Source organism: Mobula birostris, chromosome 4 (assembly GCF_030028105.1).
Source record: "Mobula birostris isolate sMobBir1 chromosome 4, sMobBir1.hap1, whole genome shotgun sequence".
Classification (NCBI taxonomy): domain Eukaryota; kingdom Metazoa; phylum Chordata; class Chondrichthyes; order Myliobatiformes; family Myliobatidae; genus Mobula; species Mobula birostris.
This window is the reverse complement of record NC_092373.1, coordinates 173931323-173944634: the sequence shown is the minus strand read 5'-3', so window position 1 is coordinate 173944634 and position 13312 is coordinate 173931323. Positions and strand designations below refer to the sequence as shown.

Here is a 13312-nt window from a genome sequence, read left to right as displayed (position 1 = left end):
CACACCGCTGTTGTCTTCAATCTGGTTGTGGAGAAGCTTGGTAACACACAAGAGGAAGATGTTAAAGAGCACAGGCGCTGGCACACACCCCTGCCTCACCCCTGTGCGTACAAGGAAGGGCTCGTAGAGTTTCCAGAACAGGAGCCTTCGTCCCTCCACAAAGGTCGCCGTATACCAAACGGTCTGTGTCATCACCCTCCTTTATAGCTGTGAAGCTTGGATAACCTACAGCTGTCACATCAAGTCCTTGGAGCGCTTCCACATAAGCTGCTTCCAGCGCATCCTGGGAATTACCTGGCGTGAGTGGGTGCCTCACACTGAAATACTTGTAAAGACCAACTGCAGAAGTATTGAAGCCATGATCACCCAGCGTCAGCTGCAGCGGCTGGGGCACGTGATAAGGATGCCCCCATGTCGGCTACCCCACAGAGTGTTATACGGCCAACTACATTATGGTCGACGCTCAGCTGGAGGGCCGAAGAAGCGCTATGAGGATCAGATGAAGAATGCTTTAAGGAAAGATCAGACCCGAGGACCTGGAGGAGGTTGCTGCTGACTTGGCGACAGCTGTGTAGGGACGGGGTTTGTATTCCGGAGATGGAAAGAACAACCAGAAGACAGGAGAAGAGAGCCAGGAGAAATACAGCCATGGTTGCCACCACTACCACCACCACTACTACATATCATGTCCCACCTGCAATACAGCTTGTAAAGTCATCAGAGATCTCACTGTTAAAGGAGTGGACATCGTCATCGGATTTCGATGGGCAACCGAAGAAGAGCGTGTGTGTGTGTGTGTGTGTGTGTGTGTGTGTGTGTGTGTGTGTGTGTGTGTCTGTGTGTGTGTGTTAGTGTTTGTGTGTGTGTGTGTGTGTGTGTGTGTGTGTTAGTGTTTGTGTGTCTGTCTGTGTGTGGGTGGGTGTGTTAGTGTTAGCGTTAGAAACCACAAGGGGGCGCCTTCTCCGCGGTCTGCAGCCGCTGCACATCTCTGGCTGAAAGACGCGTATCTTAACAAAACTACAATCAGCCACAAGAACAGCGAAAGCAAACCCTGCTTCTGGACAGTGATCACAAACAATTTCGTTTACTTGAACTTTTGGAAAAGTCAGATTGAGTGCTTTAATTTAAACGTGCTGTTTATTAACTAAAAATACTTTTACTGTGTGTATATATATAAAAAACTGAAACGTAGAAGGAAATTACAGTAAAGGAAGAGAAACTCTCGGGGCAGGAAAATAAATATCCGAACTGGAAACCAGAGCTTTTTTTGGCTCCTTAAAACGTCGCAGTTGACGATGTGCATTATTCCATTATTTTACCAATTGTGATTTCCTCTATTTTAGCAGCTTCAGCTTCAGCAGGTGGGTCCAGATCGGAGGCATTTACCAGACAAAGCATTACCACGGAGCAAGTGCTGAGGATGTGAAGTTAGTTTGCCAGGATCGGATTTCAAAACAATGTAACGCCCAGGGCGAAAGTTCCTTCGAAAGAGGTGGGCACTTTGACCCTTTATGAGATCTTGCCTCCTACTTTGTACAGTGACGTGTTAGCGCTTTAAATATGGAAATAAAATTGCCCGGCGAGTATCTTGACTAGAGAGAGGCTCTCGCAAACACAGCCAGTCTCTGACTCGCAGGTTGTGTTACCTTACCCCGGCGTGGTCGCAACCGAGAGAGAGAGAGAGAGAGAGGAAATCCCCCGGCTGTGTGTTTCATGGTGCCTGTGCTGAGGCAGGGACAGTGAGAAGGCTCTCAAACCCCCTCTCTCCGGATATTACTGCAAAGTGGAACTCGAGCACATAGCTTCGAGGTAGGGAGAGCTCGGGCTCCGTTTGGTGTCTTTGTGTGGGGAATTAAACCAGCCAGTGTGGGAATTGTGTCAGCTTGTTTGTATACGTGCGTATATGACACTGTGTGTGTGCACAAGAGTGTGAATTTGTGCGTATGATAAGGTGGGAGTGTAATTTCGTTGGAGAGTGTGTGGACTTGTGAGTGTGTATGTATGTGGATGTAAGTGTGTATACCACTGTGCCCACGGCGAGTGTCGGGCACAGTGCACACGACTGTACTGTATTGTAGGTTTGGGTGTACGGTACCGTGTGTCCGGGTGTACTGTTGTCGGGGCGAAGACACAATTCACCCAGAATGCGCCGTTCCGCTCGCCGCCGCCGCCGGGACAAAGGAATCTCCAGAGCTGCTCCGGCCGTTCGTCTGGGAGAGCTGCGATACTCAATCTGGGGTCCAAAGCCGGCGCAGGTCAGAAGTTTGCCTCTTCTGTTGGCCGTGTCTGGTTTGAAGATGGAGCCGGTTCCGTGAGGCACGGGACAGCGTCCGGGGACGCCACGTGCTTTCGGAGAGTATTGGTCAGAAAGAGTGTGTGGGTGCTGGCGACAGCCCGTCCCTTGGGCTGAGGGAGTGCTAACTGCCTTCTCCAGGTGGGATTCAACTCTGCATCAGTTGCCCTCTCGCTTACCGAGGTGAAGGGAAAGGCGGAGTATTGTCCGGTCGGTCTGGAGCACCCTGACCGAGACAATATCCCTGTACCCCCATTACCTCAGCTGGTTGTTTTGGTCGCCAGCATCGGCTCGTAGCCGTGAGGGGTGGCCGGGAATGGATGCTTTCTTTGCAACGGCGGAGGCTGAGGGGATGATACTTGTGGAAGTTTGTGAGATTATGTGAGGCTTTGATAGGACAGAGAATAGGGTGGAAATGTCAAAAACCAGAGGACGTGCATTTAGGGCGAAAACTGGAACGCTTAAAGGAGATGTGGAAGTCAAGTTATTCTAATAGAGTGTGGCGGGGGCCTAGAATAGGCTCCCGGGGCTGGTGGTAGAGTCAGATACCATAGTGGCGTTTAAGAGGCTGTTAGAATATGTGAGGAATGGAGGGACAGGTAAATACATGGAGAGAAGATGTGTAGAGGATTATGGGCCAAACACAGGCAGATGGGACTAACTTGCAGAGTTTGGATGGCACCGACAAGTTGGGCCGAAGGGCCTGTTTTCATGACTATGTCAATCATATGCGATTTAGTTTAATTTGACATAATGTTCAGCAGAGCTGAAGGGCTTGTCCCTGTGCGGTGTGGTTTTTGTGTTCCCCGTTTTCTGGCTTTGTCACGTAGAGGCCAAGTTGCCTGCCTTGTCCAATTCTTCCAGCAGGGCTGCTGGGATGGGGGGGTGGGGGAGGAAATCAGCTGGTGCCTCTTGGTATGGGACACCCTTCACTTTCCCAATGTCAGATCCAAACCCAGCACGCTCCTCTGTCTGGCAGTGTGAGAAAGGAATTCACCGTGGACAATGGCTTATTGACCTTACTTAACCTAGGTGACTAAACCGCAGATAACAGAAATCTGAAATAGAAATCAGAAACAGCCTGCTGGTCAGTCGGGTGCCATCTCTCATGCTGTCCTTGCTGAAGTAACTTAGAGTGCGGCTGGGTTCACACAGTCCTATCCGTGCACGGTAACCTCCACAAAGAGCAGTGTGATTCTAGCCTGGGTTTCAGCATTGTCGGATGAGCACTGGTTCCACTCCAAGGGAACGGACACAGCATCTTCTGATTGAATCATAGGGCTCCCAAGTTGCCTAACCGAGCCAGTCCCACTTGCCTGTGTTTGGCACCGTCCTATTCCTGTACTTGTCTAAATATGGATCAGAGATCTTTGGCCTCTACCTCTTCCACTGGCAGCAATTTCCACCACCCCTGTGACAAATCTGCCCCTTGGGTCCCTTTGCAAATCTTTCCGCTCTCACTTCAAACCTTTACCCTTTTGTTTTGGACGTTCACCCAGGAGGGCAAGACTGTGAGTGTTCTCTGGCCATCGTGACTATGATGGTGATGCCTGGTGCTCTGACACTCCACGCTCCCTCCGTCCTGCACTGGGAGATTGGCTCGGATTGTGAGCACCATTGTATAACCAGTGAGGCTGGCTATGTTGGCACCAGAGGCAGGCCAACACTTGCAGGATGCCCCCAGTGCGTCCTTCGACTCTTGATCTTTGATGCAAATGACACATTTCACTGTATGTTTCAATGTTTGTGTGACAAACAACCTTTAACCAGAAGCCCTCAAGTTGCCCTGATCCATGTGAGAAAGCCCTGGTAACTCCTTCCCATTGTGGTGCTGCCTCGCCTCCGTGGGATTGTGCCTGGAGGCTGGGAATGGGCTGCTGTTAGTGATCTGGTAGATCGCCGAGAAACTGGTTCACAGGCCCGTCGTTCCTACTGGGGCATAGGCTACCAACAGCAGCTGGCCAGGGTCCTCTCTCCTGGGTCAGTCTTCCAAGTGGTCCCCAGGTGTAACCCATCTTGAAAGATCCTTCGTCTCCCAGGGATGAGGTCTTTGGAGCTTCTGCTGGCATTGTTGTAGCTTTGGGTCATTATGGGATGGGGTTGCTAGCCCTGTGCCCACCCCTCTCCTTTCGCAGCTGGGGTTAGGACCGTCCATGGTGGTGTTACAAGTGTTTATTGTCCAGGCCAAATTCATTAATAGCAGGTTTTATTTTAATTGTTCTCGTCGCCCAGTGTAAGCTGCCATGGCTGGCTTTGTCCTGTGGCAGTTACTGAAAGCTATCCCATCACCAGTGCAGGAACTGTCGTGGATAATGGGACGCACAGAGTGAACCTTAATCAAGATCCACAGGAAAGAAACTTGCAATGGTTAAAGCAAAGCTTTGCCTGCACTCCGCTGACTGCCAAAGATTCCACCGTCACTACGTAAAAGAAGAGCAGGTAGTTTTCCCCAGAGTCCCAGCTGAAATCTGTTCCTCATCAGCATTCCTGAAAACTTGGTCGTTTGTTGTCCACAAATCACTTGCAAGGCTTCCTACCATCCCATTGCGACTACTCTTAGGAAGGTACTTCATTGGCTGTAGAGTGTATTGGGGCGTCTTGTGTTGTGAAAACTGGTGCAGGAGTGCAGAGCATTGTTTACAGATAACCTCTCTCCTCTTTTAATGTGATTCAATAACCCCCTCCTCGCATAGTCAACAAAGCAGATCCCTCCTTTCTACTGCAGCTAATGGTGGTCCCTGCGCCGAAAAACCCTGTTGACTCCCTACTCCCGCTCTCCCTAAGTTCTGAGTCACAGCTTCAGTCATGGGGTCACTGTTAGAGTGACTCTGGCTGTTCATCCATGGTTAACGTTAAGGGATAATATTGGGCCAGCTCCCAAATGTGGGAGCCCCCGCAGTCCTTTAGTTGTTGTTGATGGTTATCCCTCAGTGGATGTGAAAAGCACAGCATCAGGACACAGTCATACTGCTGTTTGTGGGATCTTGCTGTGTGTCATTAGCTACCCTGTCTCTGCATAGGGCTGTACCGAGCCCCTGACAGGTGCTGAAGTAATGTGGCTCAGGCAGAGTGGCTGCACAGGAGAGATGACAGCCAACAATCCTCTCCTCACTCCTGGTCTTCCTCCCACCCCCTCCTTTCCCCATAATCCGTCATTCTCTGCTTGTGTCCTGATTGATAAGTTATTGGGATTTCCTGTAGTTCAGCAATTTCATTTATGCTTTATTAATTTGTGAGCTTTTTGTTTGTAATTGGTGTTTCAAGTAACTTAAGTTGAGCTGAGGTGTTACTGGCCGGTGAGGGAATACAGTGTTCGGTCTCACGTCGACCGGATACCTTCACCCCCAGGCGGGGGACTCGGTGCACTTTGGTTGTGAACGGAGACTCGGCCACTGAGTACTGAGAGAGGCCACACCAGGAGAAGGCGGTTTTGTGTCAGTGGCTCAATCGGGCTTCAAGAATGTGCTTTATGTAAATGTCTAGTAGAGAGACAGAGCCTTCCAATCAACAGAGGAGTTCGGGAGGAGGGGGCATGCTGTGTGTGTGTGTGTGTGTGTGTGTGTGTGTGTGTGTGTGTGTGTGTGAGAGAGAGTAGTAGATTGAGAGTTACAGAGATGAAGAGAGCAGAGAGACTAAGAAAGGGAAACAGAAAGATAAAGAGAAACAAGACAGAAGGGAGATAGAAAGGCAGAGAAAGGGAAACGGAGAAATGGAGAGGGAGAGTAGCACAGAGAGAGAGAGGACAGCATGAGAGAGACTGAGACAATTAGAGCCAGAGAGAGAGAGAGAGAGCAAAGTAAAAGGGGGGTGAAACACTGAGAGAGACAAACAGAAGCAGAGAGATGCACAAGAAAGAGGGAAAGGTCAAATGTGAGACAGAGAAATGGGAAGAAACTGGGAAAAGTAACAGTCATGGTTATGCTAACAGAGTGAAGTGAGGCGAGGTGGGCTTGGGTGTAGAGTAACAAAGGTCAGATGGGCTGGATGACCTGAGGAGCAGTGAGAAAACAGAACAGAGAAGGAGAGGATAGTGTCTTCCTCTGTATCTGTATGCGTGCCTGTGTGTGTTTCTGTTTGTAGGGAGAAGGTGGGGTCACTGAGGTGGGAGGGATGTGTTGATTGATAGAGGGGAGGGCAGGTTGGGTCTTAGCTGATCTCTGTATGAACTCTTCGTAGATGCTGACCAGGTGTTCATCATATGGTCTCCAGCCTCTGCTTTGCTGCAGAGTGTGTGCGCTAGGGTCAGTGTTATGAGAGTGTTACCCTAGGGCTAATCTCAGTGTGCGACTTTGGGCCATTCACTGTCCTCTACATGGGAGGGGGGAGAATACCAGAATATTTTGTGTTTGGGACGATTAAGGTGCAGGTACATCTGGTCCCATGTTTGCTGAGAGGGTCTGATAGAGAGAGGAGAAGCTGCAGGATGTGGAGTGAGTGGGAGTGGGATGGAGGAGGGCAGCAGGGGTAGGGGGAAGGGGGGAAAGGGTGCTGAACTGGAAAGGATGAAGAATGGGGTGGCCTACCCCTGCGAGGGTCGCTTGGACAGGGTTCACCAGGAGCTGGAAAGGTATGCGGGGGACTGGGTAGGGGGACTGATTAAAGGGCTCATTCAGGTCCAACACTGCCCAGTGGGCTGAATGGCCTGAGGTAGGTGTGACCCTGGGGGCAGGGGGACTGGTGATGAGGCATAGGGGGGGAGGGTGGACACATTGTTGTTTACCAGGGCCAAATGCTTGACAGCTCTCGTTGGGATCAACTGTTTGAAATTAGCACTGACCGCCAGACGCACCTCCTGCGTGTTTGATTAAGTTCTCTTTCGTCTTCAGGCCAGCAATGTCTGAGCTGATAACACCATCTAAGCTTGCATAAATAGCATAACTATTAATACCTTTGTTGATCTAACAATCATGCCCAGCTGGGAGTGTCATTTGCCATTATTTCATATCTGGCAATAGAATAACCTGGCAAATGCCTGCACTTTAAGTTTAATGATCTTGCACCTCCCACAGTTCCATGTTAGTGATAAGGCTTCATTTACCAATCTCGCAAGGTTAACTTCCAGGGTCAAGCAGAAACGAACAGGAACCTCAGGGTTATTAGAATCATAGTGCAATACGGCACAGAAACAGGGCCTGTGGCCCAACTTGTCCGTGCCAACCACGGTGCCCACCGAGCTGGCCCCATTGTCTTTGTGTGACCCATATCTCCCTGAGCCCCTCCTGCCCATGTAATTATCTAAATGTCTTTTGAATATTGTTATTGTATCTCCCTGAACCACTTTCGCTGGCAGGCTGTTCCATATGTACACCACCCTCTGTGTGAAGAAGGTAACCTTCAGGCCCATCTTGAATGGGCCAGAGAGAACGCAATTCTAGATTTAGTGTTGTGCAATGAACCGGATTTGATCAGGGACCTCGAGGTAAGGGAGCCATTAGGAGGTAGTGACCGTAATATGGTAAGTTTTAATCTACAGTTTGAGAGGGAGAAGGGAAACTCGGAAGTGTCAGTATTACAGTTGAACAAAGGGAACTATGGTGCTATGAGGGAGGAGCTGACCAAAGCTCAATGGAACAATACCCTAGCAGGGATGACAGTGGAACAGCAATGGCAAGTAATGTGGAAGGTGCAGGACCAGTTCATTCCAAAGAGGAAGAAAGATCCTAAGGGGAGTAAGGGGAGGCCGTGGCTGACAAGGGAAGTGATGGACAGTATAAGAATAAAAGAGAAGTATAACATAGCAAAGATGAGTGGGAAGCCGGATGATTGGGAAACTTTTAAAGAGCAACAGAAGGTAATAAAAAGGCAAAATGAGGTATGAAGGTAAACTAGCCAAGAATATAAAGGAGGATAGTAAAAGCTTCTTTAAGTATGTGAAAAGGAAAAAAATAGTTAAGACCAAAATTGGGCCCTTGAAGGCAGAAGCGGGTGAATTTATTCTGGGGAACAAGGAAATGACAGACGAGTTGAACAGGTACTTTGGATCTGTCTTCACTAGGGAAAATATAAACAATCTCCCAGATATACTAGAGGCCAAAGGACCTAGGGTAATGGATGAACTGAAGGAAATTTATATTAGGCAGGAAATGGTGTTGGACAGACTGTTGGGTCTGAAGGCTGATAAGTCCCCAGGACCTGATGGTCTGCATCCCAGGGTACTTAAGGAGGTGGCTTTAGAAATCGTGGACGCATTGGTAATCATTTTCCAATGTTCTATAGATTCAAGATCAGTTCCCGTGGATTGGAGAGTGGCTAATGTTGTCCCTCTCTTCAAGAAGGGAGGAAGAGAGAAAACAGGGAATTATAGACCAGTTAGCCTGACGTCAGTGGTGGGAAAGATGCTGGAGTCAATAATAAAAGATGAAATTATGACACATCTGGATAGCAGTAACGGGATCGGTCCGAGTCAGCATGGATTTACGAAGGGAAAATCGTGCTTGACTAATCTTCTGGAATTTTTTGAGGATGTAACTATGAAAATGGACAAGGGAGAGCCAGTGGATGTAGTGTACCTGGACTTTCAGAAAGCCTTTGATGAAGTCCCACATAGGAGATTAGTGGGCAAAATTAGGGCACATGGTTTTGGGGGCAGAGTACTGACATGGATTGAAAATTGGCTGGCTGACAGAAAACAAAGAATAGCGATTAATGGGCCCCTTTCAGAATGGCAGGCGGTGACCAGTGGGGTACCGCAGGGTTCAGTGCTGGGACCGCAGCTGTTTACAATATTAATGATTTAGATGAGGGAATTAAAAGTAACATTAGCAAATTTGCCAATGGCACAATGCTGGGTGGCAGTGTGAAATGTGAGGAGGATGTTATGAGAATGCAGGGTGACTTGGACAGGCTGGGTGAGTGGGTAGATGCAGTTTAATGTGGATAAATGTGAGGTTATCCACTTTGGTGTAAGAACAGGAAGGCAGATTATTATCTAAATGGAGTCAAGTTAAGAAAAGGGGGAGTACAATGAGATCTAGGTGTTCTTGTACATCAGTCACTGAAAGCAAGCATGCAAGTACAGCAGGCAGTGAAGAAAGCTAATGGCATGCTGGTCTTTATAACAAGGGAAATTGAGTACAAGAGCAAAGAGGTCCTTCTGCAGCTGTACAGGGCCCTGGTGAGACCACACCTGGAGTAGTGTGTGCAGTTTTGGTTTCCAAATTTGAGGAAGGACATTCTTGCTATCAAGGGAGTGCAGCGTAGGTTCACAAGGTTAACTCCCGGGATGGCGGGACTGTCATATGTCAAAAAATTGGAGCGACTGGGCTTGTATACTCTGGAACTTAGAAGGCTGAGAGGGGATCTTATTGAAACATATAAGATTATTAAGGGATTGGACATGTTGGAGGCAGGAAGCATGTTCCTGCTGATGGGTGAGTCCAGAACCAGAGGCCACAGTTTAAGAATAAGGGGTAGGCCATTTAGAACAGAGTTGAGGAAAAACTTTTTCACCCAGAGAGTGGTGGATATATGGAATGCTCTGCCCCAGAAGGCTGTGAAGGCCAAGTCTCTGGATGCTTTCAAGAAAGAGATGGATAGAACTCTTAAAGACAGTGGAATCAAAGGTTATGGGGATAAGGCAGGAACTGGATACTGATTGTGGATGATCAGCCATGATCACAGTGAATGGCGGTGCTGGCTCGAAGGGCTGAATGGCCTACTCCTGCACCTATTGTCTATTGACTCTCTCTCTCACTTGAAACCTTAGCCCTCTAATTTTTAGTTCTCCTTCCCCATGAAAACAACTATCTGCTTTCACCCTGTCTAAGCCCCTTGTGATTTTATACACATCCATCAGGCTAGCGGGCCCAGGCCCTTGAGTCATGGGAACATTATTGTAAATTTTCTTTGTACTCTTTCCTGCTTAAGGATGTCCTTCCTTTAACAGGGTACTGTACACAATACTCAGCGAGCAGTCTCACCAGTGTTTTATACAACTGCAACATAATATCCCAACCCCTGTACTCAGTGCCCTAACTGATGATGGTCAATGTGCGAGAACCCTTCTTCACCACCCCGTCAACCTGAGATGTCACTCTCAAGGAACTGTGTACTTGTACTCCTAGATCTTGCTGTTCTACAACACTCAGGATCCGGCCTCTCACTATGAAAAGTCCTACCCTGGTTTGACTTTCCAAAACGCAATGCTTATCTGAGTTGGAAGCCATCAACGTTACCCTGTAACTATTGATAAGCAGCTTCTTTATCATTATATGATGCCACCTATTTCCGTGTCATCTGCAAACCTCATCAATTACCTTGGTTACCTCTTCAAAAAAACTCTTAACAGATTTAGAACATAGAACAGTACAGCACAGTACAGGCCCTTCGGCCCACATTGCTGTGCCGACCCTCAAACCCTGCCTCCCATATAAGCCCCCACCTTAGATTCCTCCAGACACCTGTCTAGTAGTCTCTTAAACTTCACTAGTGTTTCTGCCTCCACCACTGAGTCAGGCAGTGCATTCCACGCACCAACCACTCTCTGAGTAAAAAACCTTCCTCTAATATCCCCCTTGAACTTCCCACCCCTTACCTTAAAGCCATGTCCCCTTGTATTGACCAGTGGTTCCCTGGGGAAGAGGCACTGGCTATCCACTCTATCTATTCCTCTTATTATCTTGTACACCTCAATCATGTCTCCTCTCATCCTCCTCCTCTCCAAAGAGTAAAGCCCTAGCTCCCTTAATCTCTGATCATAATGCATACTCTCTAAACCAGGCAGCATCCTGGTAAATGTCCTCTGTACCCTTTCCAATGCTTCCACATCCTTTGTGAGACGTAATTTCCTATGCTGTCTAGTTGATCCCTGTCTATCCAAATGCTAGAACGTGTCCCTCAGAGTCCCCTCCAGTAACTTATTCATCACTGAAGTCAGGATCAGTAGGCTGTGGTTCCCTGTCTTCTCTTTGCTCCCTTTCCTAAATAACAGTACAACATTGGTCACTCTCCGGTCTTCCAGAACTTCACTTGTGAATTGAAATGAATTTATTTACATCTTGCATCTATCCCACAGTGTGAGGGAGTACAAATGTTTGCATTATGACTCTGTCGCAACGTACAGACATGTGAACTTATAAATCTAATGGCTTGTAGAAAGAAGCTGCCCCGGAACCTGTAGGTCCTGGTTTTAATTCTGTGGTACCGTTTTCCAGACGGAAACAACTGAAACAGTTTATGGTTGGGGTGACTGGTTTCCGCGACGATCTTCCAGGCCTCCTTTATGCACCTGCTGCTGTAAATGTCCTTAATGGAGGAAAGTTCACATTCACTGATGCGCTGGGCTGTTCGTATCACTCTCTACAGTGCCCAGCGATCAAGGTTGGTGCAGTTCCTGTACCAGGTGGTGATACAGCCAGTCAGGATGCTCAATGGTGGCCCTGTAGAAGGTATTGAGGATTTGGGGACTCATACCGGATTTCATCAGTCACCTGAGGTGGAAGAGATGCTGTTGTGCTCTTTTTTTTTTTGGCCACACAGCTGGTGTATAAAGAGCCTGTGGGTAAAAATGATGCAAGTATCTGTGCAAGGGCCTCGGCAATTATTTCCCTGGCATCCCACACAGAGTGAGACCCTGGGGATTTATCTACTTTAAAGTACTTCTGGCTACCAATACCTCCTCTTTGCTTATCACTCATTTGCCTCAACCTCTCGGCTTCTGTGACATTCTCCACAGTAAAAACTGGTGGGAAGTTTCAATTAAAAATTGCACTTATCTCCTGTTGCTCCGCACACTCTCACACACAGCCATGCTGATACTTGAGAAGTCCTATTCTCTCCATAACCCCACATTTACTCTTAATATACATGTAGAATATCTTGGGATTTTCCTTACCTTGCCTGCCATATGCATCTCGTGACTTCTCTTTGCCCTGTGTCCAATCAGAGCCTTTCTGTTTCCATCCTGTCATTGTTAGCACTGTAGCAGCTGATTACTTGTTAATAGTTCATACAATTTGGATATGAATTTCTCATCGTTGTGCTAATGGTCTTGTGCAGCAGGTTGGGAAACAGGCATAGAAGTATAAGGACGACAAAATCATAAATTAGTAGGGTTTACTGATTAGGTGGGTCAAAGGGCACCCAACAATTTTAACCTTTTTACCTTTTTTTGTTAATATGTGTGATATGTGTTTCCCTTTTCAACTTTCATTCTGTAGCAGTAACATAAATGATTGCATCTTATTCTGTTATCTTTGCCATTTGATGTGATTACACCATCATTACTTTATCGATAAATTCTGGAGGTAGAGGTTCAGATGGTATCTGTAGATGGAGAAACAAAATTAACGTGTTAGGTCAAAGATCTGTTCCAGGACTTTATAATGTGGGTTGTTATCATATCCAGAGTTTACAACAGAGATCGTTTTTCAGAGTTAGTGTTCATGCATGAAAGAATATTATTATGAACTTAATAATCAGATTGTGTGTTGGATTAAAGGATGTATGAAGATAAACTTGGGATGTTTTATGTTTTATTTAAAACAAAACATCCTTTAAATATGATAGCTTTATTTCCCATTCAATGCATTTCCCTTAAATTACTTGGGACACCTTATTATCCAACATATTGGTCATGGAAGAATGGCTCTTTATTAGGTCGGAACTGATTCAATGAGAAGTTTTGGTTGTGGTGGATCCTGGGTACTGTGATGTCAGGTAGTCAATGATGGGAAGGGGAGGAAGAGGAACTGCAAGTTGGTATTGGATAGGTTACAAAACGTCATGTCCACACTCGCTGTCTGCTAGTTCTATCTTACTGAAGCCGTTCTGAGTCATTGAAAATTCTCCTTCCTATCTATTGATCTAATTCCGTCTTGGAGACCATAGTGGAACCCTTCTCCATCACATCTCCACCCACTGCACAAGAACATTTCTCTTCATATCAAAAATCAGGTTTATTGTCATTGATTTGTATGATGTGAAATTTGTTGTTTTGTGGTAGCAGTACACTACAAAAACATTAAATTCCTATAACTTACAGAAATAAGTAAGTAGAAAAAAAGACTGGTAATTTTAGTA

General features: G+C 47.1%; 1 protein-coding gene across 5 annotated transcripts in view; it reads left to right on the top strand.

The window, feature by feature from the left end:
* Positions 1 to 1048: 1048 nt before the first annotated feature.
* The window catches only part of LOC140196760 (electrogenic sodium bicarbonate cotransporter 1-like), a 220145-nt gene continuing 207881 nt past the window's right edge, over positions 1049 to 13312 (top strand). For 4 of the 5 annotated variants that reach the window (XM_072256492.1, XM_072256489.1, XM_072256494.1 and 1 more), the window contains exon 1: positions 1545 to 1809. The gene's annotated coding sequence lies outside the window, so the exon portion shown is untranslated. Of the gene's footprint in view, positions 1105 to 1343; positions 1493 to 1544; positions 1810 to 13312 lie in introns of those variants that run through there. The other variant, XM_072256490.1, reaches the window with a different exon arrangement.